This window comes from Triturus cristatus, chromosome 1_1, assembly GCF_964204655.1.
Source record: "Triturus cristatus chromosome 1_1, aTriCri1.1, whole genome shotgun sequence".
Classification (NCBI taxonomy): Eukaryota; Metazoa; Chordata; class Amphibia; order Caudata; family Salamandridae; genus Triturus; species Triturus cristatus.
The window spans coordinates 198,426,444-198,442,500 of record NC_140579.1 but is presented as its reverse complement, the minus strand read 5'-3'; positions in this window follow the sequence as shown (position 1 = coordinate 198,442,500).

The window sequence follows — 16,057 nt, the reverse complement described above, 5'->3', positions numbered from 1 at the left end:
TATTGAGGGAGCAGGAGTCAACGTGTTCATTCCCCCAACACAGATTGCCATACCGGTTTCAGGCAACACGCCCTTGCTCACTGGCCATGCGCGTCGTTTACAGCTGATTGAACTTGACCGTTAATATCCCATCTTTGTAGTTTCATTGGTAAGTTCCCTTCTGGGTAAGGTAGTTCGTTATTTCCACAGTTGGTGCTGTTAAACTGCGTGCATGTATATCATTCCCCTTGGTGGGTTGCATGGAGGAACAAAACAACGCCGTCATGCATTAAAAGTCCCGCAATAGTGGAACTGCTACTTCCACATGGCCCCAGGGGTCCGGAGCTGTGGTCCGCTATTATCGCGGCAGAGCGTCTCAGCGGCTAGGCACGCCGCTTGCAAAATCCAAATTGCCCAATGCGAGACGCCACACAAGTAGAAGTTTCTCCTTTCATTTATTGAGGGATCAGGAGTCAACGTGTTCATTCCCCCAACACAGATTGCCATACCGGTTTCGGGCAACACGCCCTTGCTCACTGGCCATGCGCGTTGTTTACAGCTGATTGAACTTGACCTTTAATATCCCGTCTTTGTAGTTTCCTTGGTAAGTTGCCTTCTGGGTAAGGTAGTTCGTTATTTCCACAGTGGGTGCTGTTAAACTGCGTGCATGTATATCATTCCCCTTGGTGGGTTGCATGGAGGAACAAAACAACGCCGTCATGCATTAAACGTGCCGCAATAGTGGAACTGCCACTACCACATGGCCCCAGGGGTCCGGAGCCGTGGTCCGCTATTATCGCAGCAAAGCGTCTCAGCGGCTAGGCACGCCGCTTGCAAATTCCAAAATCCAAGTTGCCCAATGCGAGACGCCACACAAGTAGAAGTTTCTCTTTTCATTTATTGAGGGAGCAGGAGCCAAAGTGTTCATTCCCCCAACACAGATTGCCATACCGGTTTCAGGCAACACGCCCTTGCTCACTGGCCATGCGCGTCATTTACAGCTGATTGAACTTGACCTTTAATATCCCATCTTTGTAGTTTCATTGGTAAGTTCCCTTCTGGGTAAGGTAGTTCGTTATTTCCACAGTGGGTGCTGTTAAACTGCATGCATGTATATCATTCCCCTTGGTGGGTTGCATGGAGGAACAAAACAACGCCGTCATGCATTAAAAGTCCCGCAATAGTGGAACTGCCACTTCCACATGGCCCCAGGGGTCCGGAGCCGTGGTCCGCTATTATCGCGGCAGAGCGTCTCAGCGGCTAGGCACGCCGCTTGCAAATTCCAAAATCCAAGTTGCCCAATGCAAGACGCCACACAAGTAGAAGTTTTTCCTTTCACTTATTGAGGGAGCAGGAGTCAACGTGTTCATTCTCCCAACACAGATTGCCATACCGGTTTCGGGCAACACGCCCTTGCTCACTGGCCATGCGCGTCGTTTACAGCTGATTGAACTTGACCTTTAATATCCCGTCTTTGTAGTTTCATTGGTAAGTTGCCTTCTGGGTAAGGTAGTTCGTTATTTCCACAGTGGCTGCTGTTAGACTGGGTGCATGTATATCATTCCCCTTGGTGGGTTGCATGGAGGAACAAAACAACGCCGTCATGCATTAAAAGTCCCGCAATAGTGGAACTGCCACTTCCACATGGCCCCAGGGGTCCGGAGCCGTGGTCCGCTATTATCGCGGCAGAGCGTCTCAGCGGCTAGGCACGCCGCTTGCAAATTCCAAAATCCAAGTTGCCCAATGGTAGACGCCACACAAGTAGAAGTTTCTCCTTTCATTTATTGAGGGAGCAGGAGTCAACGTGTTCATTCCCCCAACACAGATTGCCATACCGGTTTCAGGCAACACGCCCTTGCTCACTGGCCATGCGCGTCGTTTACAGCTGATTGAACTTGACCGTTAATATCCCATCTTTGTAGTTTCATTGGTAAGTTCCCTTCTGGGTAAGGTAGTTCTTTATTTCCACAGTTGGTGCTGTTAAACTGCGTGCATGTATATCATTCCCCTTGGTGGGTTGCATGGAGGAACAAAACAACGCCGTCATGCATTAAAAGTCCCGCAATAGTGGAACTGCCACTTCCACATGGCCCCAGGGGTCCGGAGCCGTGGTCCGCTATTATCGCGGCAGAGCGTCTCAGCGGCTAGGCACGCCGCTTGCAAATTCCAAAATCCAAGTTGCCCAATGGTAGACGCCACACAAGTAGAAGTTTCTCCTTTCATTTATTGAGGGAGCAGGAGTCAACGTGTTCATTCCCCCAACACAGATTGCCATACCGGTTTCAGGCAACACGCCCTTGCTCACTGGCCATGCGCGTCGTTTACAGCTGATTGAACTTGACCGTTAATATCCCATCTTTGTAGTTTCATTGGTAAGTTCCCTTCTGGGTAAGGTAGTTCGTTATTTCCACAGTTGGTGCTGTTAAACTGCGTGCATGTATATCATTCCCCTTGGTGGGTTGCATGGAGGAACAAAACAACGCCGTCATGCATTAAAAGTCCCGCAATAGTGGAACTGCTACTTCCACATGGCCCCAGGGGTCCGGAGCCGTGGTCCGCTATTATCGCGGCAGAGCGTCTCAGCGGCTAGGCACGCCGCTTGCAAAATCCAAATTGCCCAATGCGAGACGTCACACAAGTAGAAGTTTCTCCTATCATTTATTGAGGGATCAGGAGTCAACGTGTTCATTCCCCCAACACAGATTGCCATACCGGTTTCGGGCAACACGCCCTTGCTCACTGGCCATGCGCGTTGTTTACAGCTGATTGAACTTGACCTTTAATATCCCGTCTTTGTAGTTTCCTTGGTAAGTTGCCTTCTGGGTAAGGTAGTTCGTTATTTCCACAGTGGGTGCTGTTAAACTGGGTGCATGTATATCATTCCCCTTGGTGGGTTGCATGGAGGAACAAAACAACGCCGTCATGCATTAAAAGTCCCGCAATAGTGGAACTGCCACTTCCACATGGCCCCAGGGGTCCGGAGCCGTGGTCCGCTATTATCGCGGCAGAGCGTCTCAGAGGCTAGGCACGCCGCTTGCAAATTCCAAAATCCAAGTTGCCCAATGCGAGACGCCACACAAGTAGAAGTTTCTCCTTTCATTTATTGAGGGAGCAGGAGTCAACGTGTACATTCCCCCAACACAGATTGCCATACCGGTTTCGGGCAACACGCCCTTGCTCACTGGCCATGCGCGTCGTTTACAGCTGATTGAACTTGACCTTTAATATCCCGTCTTTGTAGTTTTATTGGTAAGTTGCCTTCTGGGTAAGGTAGTTCGTTATTTCCACAGTGGGTGCTGTTAAACTGCGTGCATGTATATCATTCCCCTTGGTGGGTTGCATGGAGGAACAAAACAACGCCGTCATGCATTAAACGTGCCGCAATAGGGGAACTGCCACTACCACATGGCCCCAGGGGTCCGGAGCCGTGGTCCGCTATTATCGCGGCAAAGCGTCTCAGCGGCTAGGCACGTCGCTTGCAAATTCCAAAATCCAAGTTGCCCAATGCGAGACGCCACACAAGTAGAAGTTTCTCCTTTCATTTATTGAGGGAGCAGGAGCCAACGTGTTCATTCCCCCAACACAGATTGCCATACCGGTTTCAGGCAACACGCCCTTGCTCACTGGCCATGCGCGTCGTTTACAGCTGATTGAACTTGACCTTTAATATCCCATCTTTGTAGTTTCATTGGTAAGTTCCCTTCTGGGTAAGGTAGTTCGTTATTTCCACAGTGGGTGCTGTTAAACTGCGTGCATGTATATCATTCCCCTTGGTGGGTTGCCTGGAGGAACAAAACAACGCCGTCATGCATTAAAACTCCCGCAATAGTGGAACTGCCACTTCCACATGGCCCCAGAGGTCCGGAGCCATGGTCCGCTATTATCGCGGCAGAGCGTCTCAGAGGCTAGGCATGCCGCTTGCAAATTCCAAAATCCAAGTTGCCCAATTCGAGACGCCACACAAGTAGAAGTTTCTCCTTTCATTTATTGAGGGAGCAGGAGTCAACGTGTTCATTCCCCCAACACAACTTGCCATACCGGTTTCGGGCAACACGCCCTTGCTCACTGGCCATGCGTGTTGTTTACAGCTGATTGAACTTGACCTTTAATATCCCGTCTTTGTAGTTTCTTTGGTAAGTTGCCTTCTGGGTAAGGTAGTTCGTTATTTCCACAGTGGGTGCTGTTAAACTGTGTGCATGTATATCATTCCCCTTGGTGGGTTGCATGGAGGAACAAAACAACGCCGTCATGCATTAAAAGTCCCGCAATAGTGGAACTGCCACTTCCACATGGCCCCAGGGGTCCGGAGTCGTGGACCGCTATTATCGCGGCAGAGCGTCTCAGCGGCTAGGCACGCCGCTTGCAAAATCCAAGTTGCCCAATGCGAGATGCCACACAAGTAGAAGTTTCTCCTTTCATTTATTGAGGGAGCAGGAGTCAACGTGTTCATTCCCCCAACACAGATTGCCATACCGGTTTCGGGCAACACGCCCTTGCTCACTGGCCATGCGCGTCGTTTACAGCTGATTGAACTTGACCTTTAATATCCCGTCTTTGTAGTTTCATTGGTAAGTTGCCTTCTGGGTAAGGTAGTTCGTTATTTCCACAGTGGGTGCTGTGAAACTGCGTGCATGTATATCATTCCCCTTGGTGGGTTGCATGGAGGAACAAAACAACGCCGTCATGCATTAAAAGTCCCGCAATAGTGGAACTGCCACTTCCACATGGCCCCACTGGTCCGGAGCCATGGTCCGCTATTATCGCAGCAGAGAGTCTCAGCGGCTAGTCACGCCACTTGCAAATTCCAAAATCCTACTTGCCCAATGCGAGATGCCACAGAAGTAGAAGTTTCTCTTTTCATTTATTGAGAAAGCAGGAGTCAACGTGTTCATTCCCCCAACACAGCTTGCCATACCGGTTTTGGGCAACACGCCCTTGCTCACTGGCCATGCGTGTTGTTTACAGCTGATTGAACTTGACCTTTAATATCCCGTCTTTGTAGTTTCATTGGTAAGTTGCCTTCTGGGTAAGGTAGTTCGTTATTTCCACAGTGGGTGCTGTTAAACTGTGTGCATGTATATCATTCCCCTTGGTGGGTTGCATGGAGGAACAAAACAACGCCGTCATGCATTAAAAGTCCCGCAATAGTGGAACTGCCACTTCCACATGGCCCCAGGGGTCCGGAGTCGTGGACCGCTATTATCGCGGCAGAGCGTCTCAGCGGCTAGGCACGCCGCTTGCAAAATCCAAGTTGCCCAATGCGAGATGCCACACAAGTAGAAGTTTCTCCTTTCATTTATTGAGGGAGCAGGAGTCAACGTGTTCATTCCCCCAACACAGATTGCCATACCGGTTTCGGGCAACACGCCCTTGCTCACTGGCCATGCGCGTCGTTTACAGCTGATTGAACTTGACCTTTAATATCCCGTCTTTGTAGTTTCATTGGTAAGTTGCCTTCTGGGTAAGGTAGTTTGTTATTTCCACAGTGGGTGCTGTGAAACTGCGTGCATGTATATCATTCCCCTTGGTGGGTTGCATGGAGGAACAAAACAACGCCGTCATGCATTAAAAGTCCCGCAATAGTGGAACTGCCACTTCCACATGGCCCCACTGGTCCGGAGCCATGGTCCGCTATTATCGCAGCAGAGAGTCTCAGCGGCTAGTCACGCCACTTGCAAATTCCAAAATCCTACTTGCCCAATGCGAGATGCCACAGAAGTAGAAGTTTCTCTTTTCATTTATTGAGAAAGCAGGAGTCAACGTGTTCATTCCCCCAACACAGCTTGCCATACCGGTTTTGGGCAACACGCCCTTGCTCACTGGCCATGCGCGTCGTTTACAGCTGATTGAACTTGACCTTTAATATCCCGTCTTTGTAGTTTCATTGGTAAGTTGCCTTCTGGGTAAGGTAGTTCGTTATTTCCACAGTGGGTGCTGTTAAACTGTGTGCATGTATATCATTCCCCTTGGTGGGTTGCATGGAGGAACAAAACAACGCCGTCATGCATTAAAAGTCCCGCAATAGTGGAACTGCCACTTCCACATGGCCCCAGGGGTCCGGAGCCGTGGCCTGCTATTATCGCGGCAGAGCGTCTCAGTGGCTAGGCACGCCGCTTGCAAAATCCAAGTTGCCCAATGCGAGACGCCACACAAGTAGAAGTTTCTCCTTTCATTTATTGAGGGAGCAGGAGTCAACGTGTTCATTCCCCCAACACAGATTGCCATACCGGTTTCGGGCAACACGCCCTTGCTCACTGGCCATGCGCGTCGTTTACAGCTGATTGAACTTGACCTTTAATATCCCGTCTTTGTAGTTTCATTGGTAAGTTGCCTTCTGGGTAAGGTAGTTCATTATTTCCACAGTGGGTGCTGTTAAACTGGGTGCATGTATATCATTCCCCTTGGTGGGTTGCATGGAGGAACAAAACAACGCCGTCATGCATTAAAAGTCCCGCAATAGTGGAACTGCCACTTCCACATGGCCCCAGGGGTCCGGAGCCGTGGTCCGCTATTATCGCGGCAGAGCGTCTCAGCGGCTAGGCACGCCGCTTGCAAATTCCAAAATCCAAGTTGCCCACTGCGAGACGCCACAGAAGTAGAAGTTTCTCCTTTCATTTATTGAGGGAGCAGGAGTCAACGTGTTGATTCCCCCAACACAGCTTGCCATACCGGTTTCGGGCAACACGCCCCTGCTCACTGGCCATGCGCGTTGTTTACAGCTGATTGAACTTTAACTTTAATATCCCGTCTTTGTAGTTTCATTGGTAAGTTGCCTTCTGGGTAAGGTAGTTCGTTATTTCCACAGTGGGTGCTGTTAAACTGTGTGCATGTATATCATTCCCCTTGGTGGGTTGCATGGAGGAACAAAACAACGCCGTCATGCATTAAAAGTCCCGCAATAGTGGAACTGCCACTTCCACATGGCCCCAGGGGTCCGGAGTCGTGGACCGCTATTATCGCGGCAGAGCGTCTCAGCGGCTAGGCACGCCGCTTGCAAAATCCAAGTTGCCCAATGCGAGACGCCACACAAGTAGAAGTTTCTCGTTTCATTTATTGAGGGAGCAGAAGTCAACGTGTTCATTCCCCCAACACAGATTGCCATACCGGTGTCAGGCAACACGCCCTTGCTCACTGGCCATGCACGTCGTTTACAGCTGATTGAACTTGACCGTTAATATCCCATCTTTGTAGTTTCATTGGTAAGTTCCCTTCTGGGTAAGGTAGTTCGTTATTTCCACAGTTGGTGCTGTTAAACTGGGTGCATGTATATCATTCCCCTTGGTGGGTTGCATGGAGGAACAACAACGCCGTCATGCATTAAAAGTCCCGCAATAGTGGAACTGCCACTTCCACATGGCCCCAGGGGTCCGGAGCCGTGGTCCGCTATTATCGCGGCAGAGCGTCTCAGCGGCTAGGCACGCCGCTTGCAAATTCCAAAATCCAAGTTGCCCACTGCGAGACGCCACAGAAGTAGAAGTTTCTCCTTTCATTTATTGAGGGAGCAGGAGTCAACGTGTTGATTCCCCCAACACAGCTTGCCATACCGGTTTCGGGCAACACGCCCCTGCTCACTGGCCATGCGCGTTGTTTACAGCTGATTGAACTTTAACTTTAATATCCCGTCTTTGTAGTTTCATTGGTAAGTTGCCTTCTGGGTAAGGTAGTTCGTTATTTCCACAGTGGGTGCTGTTAAACTGTGTGCATGTATATCATTCCCCTTGGTGGGTTGCATGGAGGAACAAAACAACGCCGTCATGCATTAAAAGTCCCGCAATAGTGGAACTGCCACTTCCACATGGCCCCAGGGGTCCGGAGTCGTGGACCGCTATTATCGCGGCAGAGCGTCTCAGCGGCTAGGCACGCCGCTTGCAAAATCCAAGTTGCCCAATGCGAGACGCCACACAAGTAGAAGTTTCTCCTTTCAAATATTGAGGGAGCAGGAGTCAACGTGTTCATTCCCCCAACACAGATTGCCATACCGGTTTCGGGCAACACGCCCTTGCTCACTAGCCATGCGCGTCGTTTACAGCTGATTGAACTTGACCTTTAATATCCCGTCTTTGTAGTTTCATTGGTAAGTTGCCTTCTGGGTAAGGTAGTTCGTTATTTCCACAGTGGGTGATTTAAACTGGGTGCATGTATATCATTCCCCTTGGTGGGTTGCATGGAGGAACAAAACAACGCCGTCATGCATTAAAAGTCCCGCAATAGTGGAACTGCCACTTCCACATGGCCCCAGGGGTCCGGAGCCGTGGTCCGCTATTATCGCGGCAGAGCGTCTCAGCGGCTAGGCACGCCGCTTGCAAATTCCAAAATCCAAGTTGCCCAATGCGAGACGCCACACAAGTAGAAGTTTCTCGTTTCATTTATTGAGGGAGCAGAAGTCAACGTGTTCATTCCCCCAACACAGATTGCCATACCGGTGTCAGGCAACACGCCCTTGCTCACTGGCCATGCACGTCGTTTACAGCTGATTGAACTTGACCGTTAATATCCCATCTTTGTAGTTTCATTGGTAAGTTCCCTTCTGGGTAAGGTAGTTCGTTATTTCCACAGTTGGTGCTGTTAAACTGCGTGCATGTATATAATTCCCCTTGGTGGGTTGCATGGAGGAACAAAACAACGCCGTCATGCATTAAAAGTCCCGCAATAGTGGAACTGACACTTCCACATGGCCCCAGGGGTCCGGAGCCGTGGTCCGCTATTATCGCGGCAGAGCGTCTCAGCGGCTAGGCACGCTGCTTGCAAAATCCAAGTTGCCCAATGCGAGACGCCACACAAGTAGAAGTTTCTCCTTTCATTTATTGAGGGAGCAGGAGTCAACGTGTTCATTCCCCCAACACAGATTGCCATACCGGTTTCGGGCAACACGCCCTTGCTCACTGGCCATGCGCGTCGTTTACAGCTGATTGAACTTGACCTTTAATATCCCGTCTTTGTAGTTTCATTGGTAAGTTGCCTTCTGGGTAAGGTAGTTCGTTATTTCCACAGTGGGTGCTGTTAAACTGGGTGCATGTATATCATTCCCCTTGGTGGGTTGCATGGAGGAACAAAACAACGCCGTCATGCATTAAAAGTCCCGCAATAGTGGAACTGCCACTTCCACATGGCCCCAGGGGTCCGGAGCCGTGGTCCGCTATTATCGCGGCAGAGCATCTCAGCGGCTAGGCACGCCGCTTGCAAATTCCAAAATCCAAGTTGCCCAATGCGAGACGCCACACAAGTAGAAGTTTCTCCTTTCATTTATTGAGGGAGCAGGAGTCAACGTGTACATTCCCCCAACACAGATTGCCATACCGGTTTCGGGCAACACGCCCTTGCTCACTGGCCATGCGCGTCGTTTACAGCTGATTGAACTTGACCTTTAATATCCCGTCTTTGTAGTTTCATTGGTAAGTTGCCTACTGGGTAAGGTAGTTTGTTATTTCCACAGTGGGTGCTGTTAAACTGTGTGCATGTATATCATTCCCCTTGGTGGGTTGCATAGAGGAACAAAACAACGCCGTCATGCATTAAAAGTCCCGCAATAGTGGAACTGCCACTTCCACATGGCCCCAGGGGTCCGGAGCCGTGGTCCGCTATTATCGCGGCAGAGCGTCTCAGCGGCTAGGCACGCCGCTTGCAAAATCCAAGTTGCCCAATGCGAGACGCCACACAAGTAGAAGTTTCTCCTTTCATTTATTGAGGGATCAGGAGTCAACGTGTTCATTCCCCCAACACAGATTGCCATACCGGTTTCAGGCAACACGCCCTTGCTCACTGGCCATGCGCGTCGTTTACAGCTGATTGAACTTGACCTTTAATATCCCGTCTTTGTAGTTTTCTTGGTAAGTTGCCTTCTGGGTAAGGTAGTTCGTTATTTCCACAGTGGGTGCTGTTAAACTGGGTGCATGTATATCATTCCCCTTGGTGGGTTGCATGGAGGAACAAAACAACGCCGTCATGCATTAAAAGTCCCGCAATAGTGGAACTGCCACTTCCACATGGCCCCAGGGGTCCGGAGCCGTGGTCCGCTATTATCGCGGCAGAGCGTCTCAGCGGCTAGGCACGCCGCTTGCAAATTCCAAAATCCAAGTTGCCCAATGCGAGACGCCACACAAGTAGAAGTTTCTCCTTTCATTTATTGAGGGAGCAGGAGTCAACGTGTACATTCCCCCAACACAGATTGCCATACCGGTTTCGGGCAACACGCCCTTGCTCACTGGCCATGCGCGTCGTTTACAGCTGATTGAACTTGACCTTTAATATCCCGTCTTTGTAGTTTCATTGGTAAGTTGCCTTCTGGGTAAGGTAGTTCGTTATTTCCACAGTGGGTGCTGTTAAACTGCGTGCATGTATATCATTCCCCTTGGTGGGTTGCATGGAGGAACAAAACAACGCCGTCATGCATTAAACGTGCCGCAATAGTGGAACTGCCACTACCACATGGCCCCAGGGGTCCGGAGCCGTGGTCCGCTATTATCGCGGCAAAGCGTCTCAGCGGCTAGGCACGCCGCTTGCAAATTCCAAAATCCAAGTTGCCCAATGCGAGACGCCACACAAGTAGAAGTTTCTCCTTTCATTTATTGAGGGAGCAGGAGCCAAAGTGTTCATTCCCCCAACACAGATTGCCATACCGGTTTCAGGCAACACGCCCTTGCTCACTGGCCATGCGCGTCGTTTACAGCTGATTGAACTTGACCTTTAATATCCCATCTTTGTAGTTTCATTGGTAAGTTCCCTTCTGGGTAAGGTAGTTCGTTATTTCCACAGTGGGTGCTGTTAAACTGCGTGCATGTATATCATTCCCCTTGGTGGGTTGCATGGAGGAACAAAACAACGCCGTCATGCATTAAAAGTCCTGCAATAGTGGAACTGCCACTTCCACATGGCCCCAGGGGTCCGGAGCCGTGGTCCGCTATTATCGCGGCAGAGCGTCTCAGCGGCTAGGCACGCCGCTTGCAAATTCCCAAATCCAAGTTGCCCAATGCGAGACGCCACACAAGTAGAAGTTTTTCCTTTCACTTATTGAGGGAGCAGGAGTCAACGTGTTCATTCCCCCAACACAGATTGCCATACCGGTTTCGGGCAACATGCCCTTGCTCACTGGCCATGCGCGTCGTTTACAGCTGATTGAACTTGACCTTTAATATCCCGTCTTTGTAGTTTCATTGGTAAGTTGCCTTCTGGGTAAGGTAGTTTGTTATTTCCACAGTGGGTGCTGTTAAACTGCGTGCATGTATATCATTCCCCTTGGTGGGTTGCATGGAGGAACAAAACAACGCCGTCATGCATTAAAAGTCCCGCAATAGTGGAACTGCCCCTTCCAGATGGCCCCAGGGGTCCGGAGCCGTGGTCCGCTATTATCGCGGCAGAGCGTCTCAGCGGCTAGGCACGCCGCTTGCAAATTCCAAAATCCAAGTTGCCCAATGCGAGACAAAACACAAGTAGAAGTTTCTCCTTTCATTTATTGAGGGAGCAGGAGTCAACGTGTTCATTCCCCCAACACAGATTGCCATACCAGTTTTGGGCAACACGCCCTTGCTCACTGGCCATGCGCGTCGTTTACAGCTGATTGAACTTGACCTTTAATATCCCGTCTTTGTAGTTTCATTGGTAAGTTGCCTTCTGGGTAAGGTAGTTCGTTATTTCCACAGTGGGTGCTGTTAAACTGGGTGCATGTATATCATTCCCCTTGGTGGGTTGCATGGAGGAACAAAACAACGCCGTCATGCATTAAAAGTCCCGCAATAGTGGAACTGCCACTTCCACATGGCCCCAGGGGTCCGGAGCCGTGGTCCGCTATTATCGCGGCAGAGCGTCTCAGCGGCTAGGCACGCCGCTTGCAAATTCCAAAATCCAAGTTGTCCAATGGGAGACGCCACACAAGTAGAAGTTTCTCCTTTCATTTATTGAGGGAGCAGGAGTCAACGTGTTCATTCCCCCAACACAGATTGCCATACCGGTTTCAGGCAACACGCCCTTGCTCACTGGCCATGCGCGTCGTTTACAGCTGATTGAACTTGACCGTTAATATCCCATCTTTGTAGTTTCATTGGTAAGTTCCCTTCTGGGTAAGGTAGTTCGTTATTTCCACAGTTGGTGCTGTTAAACTGCGTGCATGTATATCATTCTCCTTGGTGGGTTGCATGGAGGAACAAAACAACACCGTCATGCATTAAAAGTCCCGCAATAGTGGAACTGCCACTTCCACATGGCCCCAGGGGTCCGGAGCCGTGGTCCGCTATTATCGCGGCAGAGCGTCTCAGCGGCTAGGCACGCCGCTTGCAAAATCCAAGTTGCCCAATGCGAGACGCCACACAAGTAGAAGTTTCTCCTTTCATTTATTGAGGGAGCAGGAGTGAACGTGTTCATTCCTTCAACACAGATTGCCATACCGGTTTCGGGCAACATGCCCTTTCTCACTGGCCATGCGCGTTGTTTACAGCTGATTGAACTTGACCTTTAATATCCCGTCTTTGTAGTTTCATTGGTAAGTTGCCTACTGGGTAAGGTAGTTCGTTATTTCCACAGTGGGTGCTGTTAAACTGTGTGCATGTATATCATTCCCCTTGGTGGGTTGCAGGGAGGAACAAAACAACGCCGTCATGCATTAAAAGTCCCGCAATAGTGGAACTGCCACTTCCACATGGCCCCAGGGGTCCGGAGCCGTAGTCCGCTATTATCGCGGCAGAGCGTCTCAGCGGCTAGGTACGCCGCTTGCAAAATCCAAGTTGCCCAATGCGAGACGCCACACAAGTAGAAGTTTCTCCTTTCATTTATTGAGGGATCAGGAGTCAACGTGTTCATTCCCCCAATACAGATTGCCATACCGGTTTCGGGCAACACGCCCTTGCTCACTGGCCATGCGCGTCGTTTACAGCTGATTGAACTTGACCTTTAATATCCCGTCTTTGTAGTTTCCTTGGTAAGTTGCCTTCTGCGTAAGGTAGTTCTTTATTTCCACAGTGGGTGCTGTTAAACTGGGTGCATGTATATCATTCCCCTTGGTGGGTTGCATGGAGGAACAAAACAACGCCGTCATGCATTAAAAGTCCCGCAATAGTGGAACTGCCACTTCCACATGGCCCCAGGGGTCCAGAGCCGTGGTCCGCTATTATCGCGGCAGAGCGTCTCAGCGGCTAGGCACGCCGCTTGCAAAATCCAAGTTGCCCAATGCGAGACGCCACACAAGTAGAAGTTTCTCCTTTCATTTATTGAGGGATCAGGAGTCAACGTGTTCATTCCCCCAACACAGATTGCCATACCGGTTTCGGGCAACACGCCCTTGCTCACTGGCCATGCGCGTCGTTTCCAGCTGATTGAACTTGACCTTTAATATCCCGTCTTTGTAGTTTCCTTGGTAAGTTGCCTTCTGGGTAAGGTAGTTCGTTATTTCCACAGTGGGTGCTGTTAAACTGGGTGCATGTATATCATTCCCCTTGGTGGGTTGCATGGAGGAACAAAACAACGCCGTCATGCATTAAAAGTCCCGCAATAGTGGAACTGCCACTTCCACATGACCCCAGGGGTCCGGAGCCGTGGTCCGCTATTATCGCGGCAGAGCGTCTCAGCGGCTAGGCACGCCGCTTGCAAATTCCAAAATCCAAGTTGCCCAATGCGAGACGCCACACAAGTAGAAGTTTCTCCTTTCATTTATTGAGGGAGCAGGAGTCAGCGTGTACATTCCCCCAACACAGATTGCCATACCGGTTTCGGGCAACACGCCCTTGCTCACTGGCCATGCGCGTCGTTTACAGCTGATTGAACTTGACCTTTAATATCCCGTCTTTGTAGTTTCATTCGTAAGTTGCCTTCTGGGTAAGGTAGTTCGTTATTTCCACAGTGGGTGCTGTTAAACTGCGTGCATGTATATCAGTCCCCTTGGTGGGTTGCATGGAGGAACAAAACAACGCCGTCATGCATTAAACGTGCCGCAATAGTGGAACTGCCACTACCACATGGCCCCAGGGGTCCAGAGCCGTGGTCCGCTATTATCGCGGCAAAGCGTCTCAGCGGCTAGGCACGCCGCTTGCAAATTCCAAAATCCAAGTTGCCCAATGCGAGACGCCACACAAGTAGAAGTTTCTCCTTTCATTTAATGAGGGAGCAGGAGCCAAAGTGTTCATTCCCCCAACACAGATTGCCATACCGGTTTCAGGCAACACGCCCTTGCTCACTGGCCATGCGCGTCGTTTACAGCTGATTGAACTTGACCTTTAATATCCCATCTTTGTAGTTTCATTGGTAAGTTCCCTTCTGGGTAAGGTAGTTCGTTATTTCCACAGTGGGTGCTGTTAAACTGCGTGCATGTATATCATTCCCCTTGGTGGGTTGCATGGAGGAACAAAACAACGCCGTCATGCATTAAAAGTCCTGCAATAGTGGAACTGCCACTTCCACATGGCCCCAGGGGTCCGGAGCCGTGGTCCGCTATTATCGCGGCAGAGCGTCTCAGCGGCTAGGCACGCCGCTTGCAAATTCCAAAATCCAAGTTGCCCAATGCGAGACGCCACACAAGTAGAAGTTTTTCCTTTCACTTATTGAGGGAGCAGGAGTCAACGTGTTCATTCCCCCAACACAGATTGCCATACCGGTTTCGGGCAACATGCCCTTGCTCACTGGCCATGCGCGTCGTTTACAGCTGATTGAACTTGACCTTTAATATCCCGTCTTTGTAGTTTCATTGGTAAGTTGCCTTCTGGGTAAGGTAGTTTGTTATTTCCACAGTGGGTGCTGTTAAACTGCGTGCATGTATATCATTCCCCTTGGTGGGTTGCATGGAGGAACAAAACAACGCCGTCATGCATTAAAAGTCCCGCAATAGTGGAACTGCCCCTTCCAGATGGCCCCAGGGGTCCGGAGCCGTGGTCCGCTATTATCGCGGCAGAGCGTCTCAGCGGCTAGGCACGCCGCTTGCAAATTCCAAAATCCAAGTTGCCCAATGCGAGACAAAACACAAGTAGAAGTTTCTCCTTTCATTTATTGAGGGAGCAGGAGTCAACGTGTTCATTCCCCCAACACAGATTGCCATACCAGTTTTGGGCAACACGCCCTTGCTCACTGGCCATGCGCGTCGTTTACAGCTGATTGAACTTGACCTTTAATATCCCGTCTTTGTAGTTTCATTGGTAAGTTGCCTTCTGGGTAAGGTAGTTCGTTATTTCCACAGTGGGTGCTGTTAAACTGGGTGCATGTATATCATTCCCCTTGGTGGGTTGCATGGAGGAACAAAACAATGCCGTCATGCATTAAAAGTCCCGCAATAGTGGAACTGCCACTTCCACATGGCCCCAGGGGTCCGGAGCCGTGGTCCGCTATTATCGCGGCAGAGCGTCTCAGCGGCTAGGCACGCCGCTTGCAAATTCCAAAATCCAAGTTGCCCAATGGGAGACGCCACACAAGTAGAAGTTTCTCCTTTCATTTATTGAGGGAGCAGGAGTCAACGTGTTCATTCCCCCAACACAGATTGCCATACCGGTTTCAGGCAACACGCCCTTGCTCACTGGCCATGCGCGTCGTTTACAGCTGATTGAACTTGACCGTTAATATCCCATCTTTGTAGTTTCATTGGTAAGTTCCCTTCTGGGTAAGGTAGTTCGTTATTTCCACAGTTGGTGCTGTTAAACTGCGTGCATGTATATCATTCCCCTTGGTGGGTTGCATGGAGGAACAAAACAACGCCGTCATGCATTAAAAGTCCCGCAATAGTGGAACTGCCACTTCCACATGGCCCCAGGGGTCCGGAGCCGTGGTCCGCTATTATCGCGGCAGAGCGTCTCAGCGGCTAGGCACGCCGCTTGCAAAATCCAAGTTGCCCAATGCGAGACGCCACACAAGTAGAAGTTTCTCCTTTCATTTATTGAGGGAGCAGGAGTGAACGTGTTCATTCCTTCAACACAGATTGCCATACCTGTTTCGGGCAACATGCCCTTTCTCACTGGCCATGCGCGTTGTTTACAGCTGATTGAACTTGACCTTTAATATCCCGTCTTTGTAGTTTCATTGGTAAGTTGCCTACTGGGTAAGGTAGTTCGTTATTTCCACAGTGGGTGCTGTTAAACTGTGTGCATGTATATCATTCCCCTTGGTGGGTTGC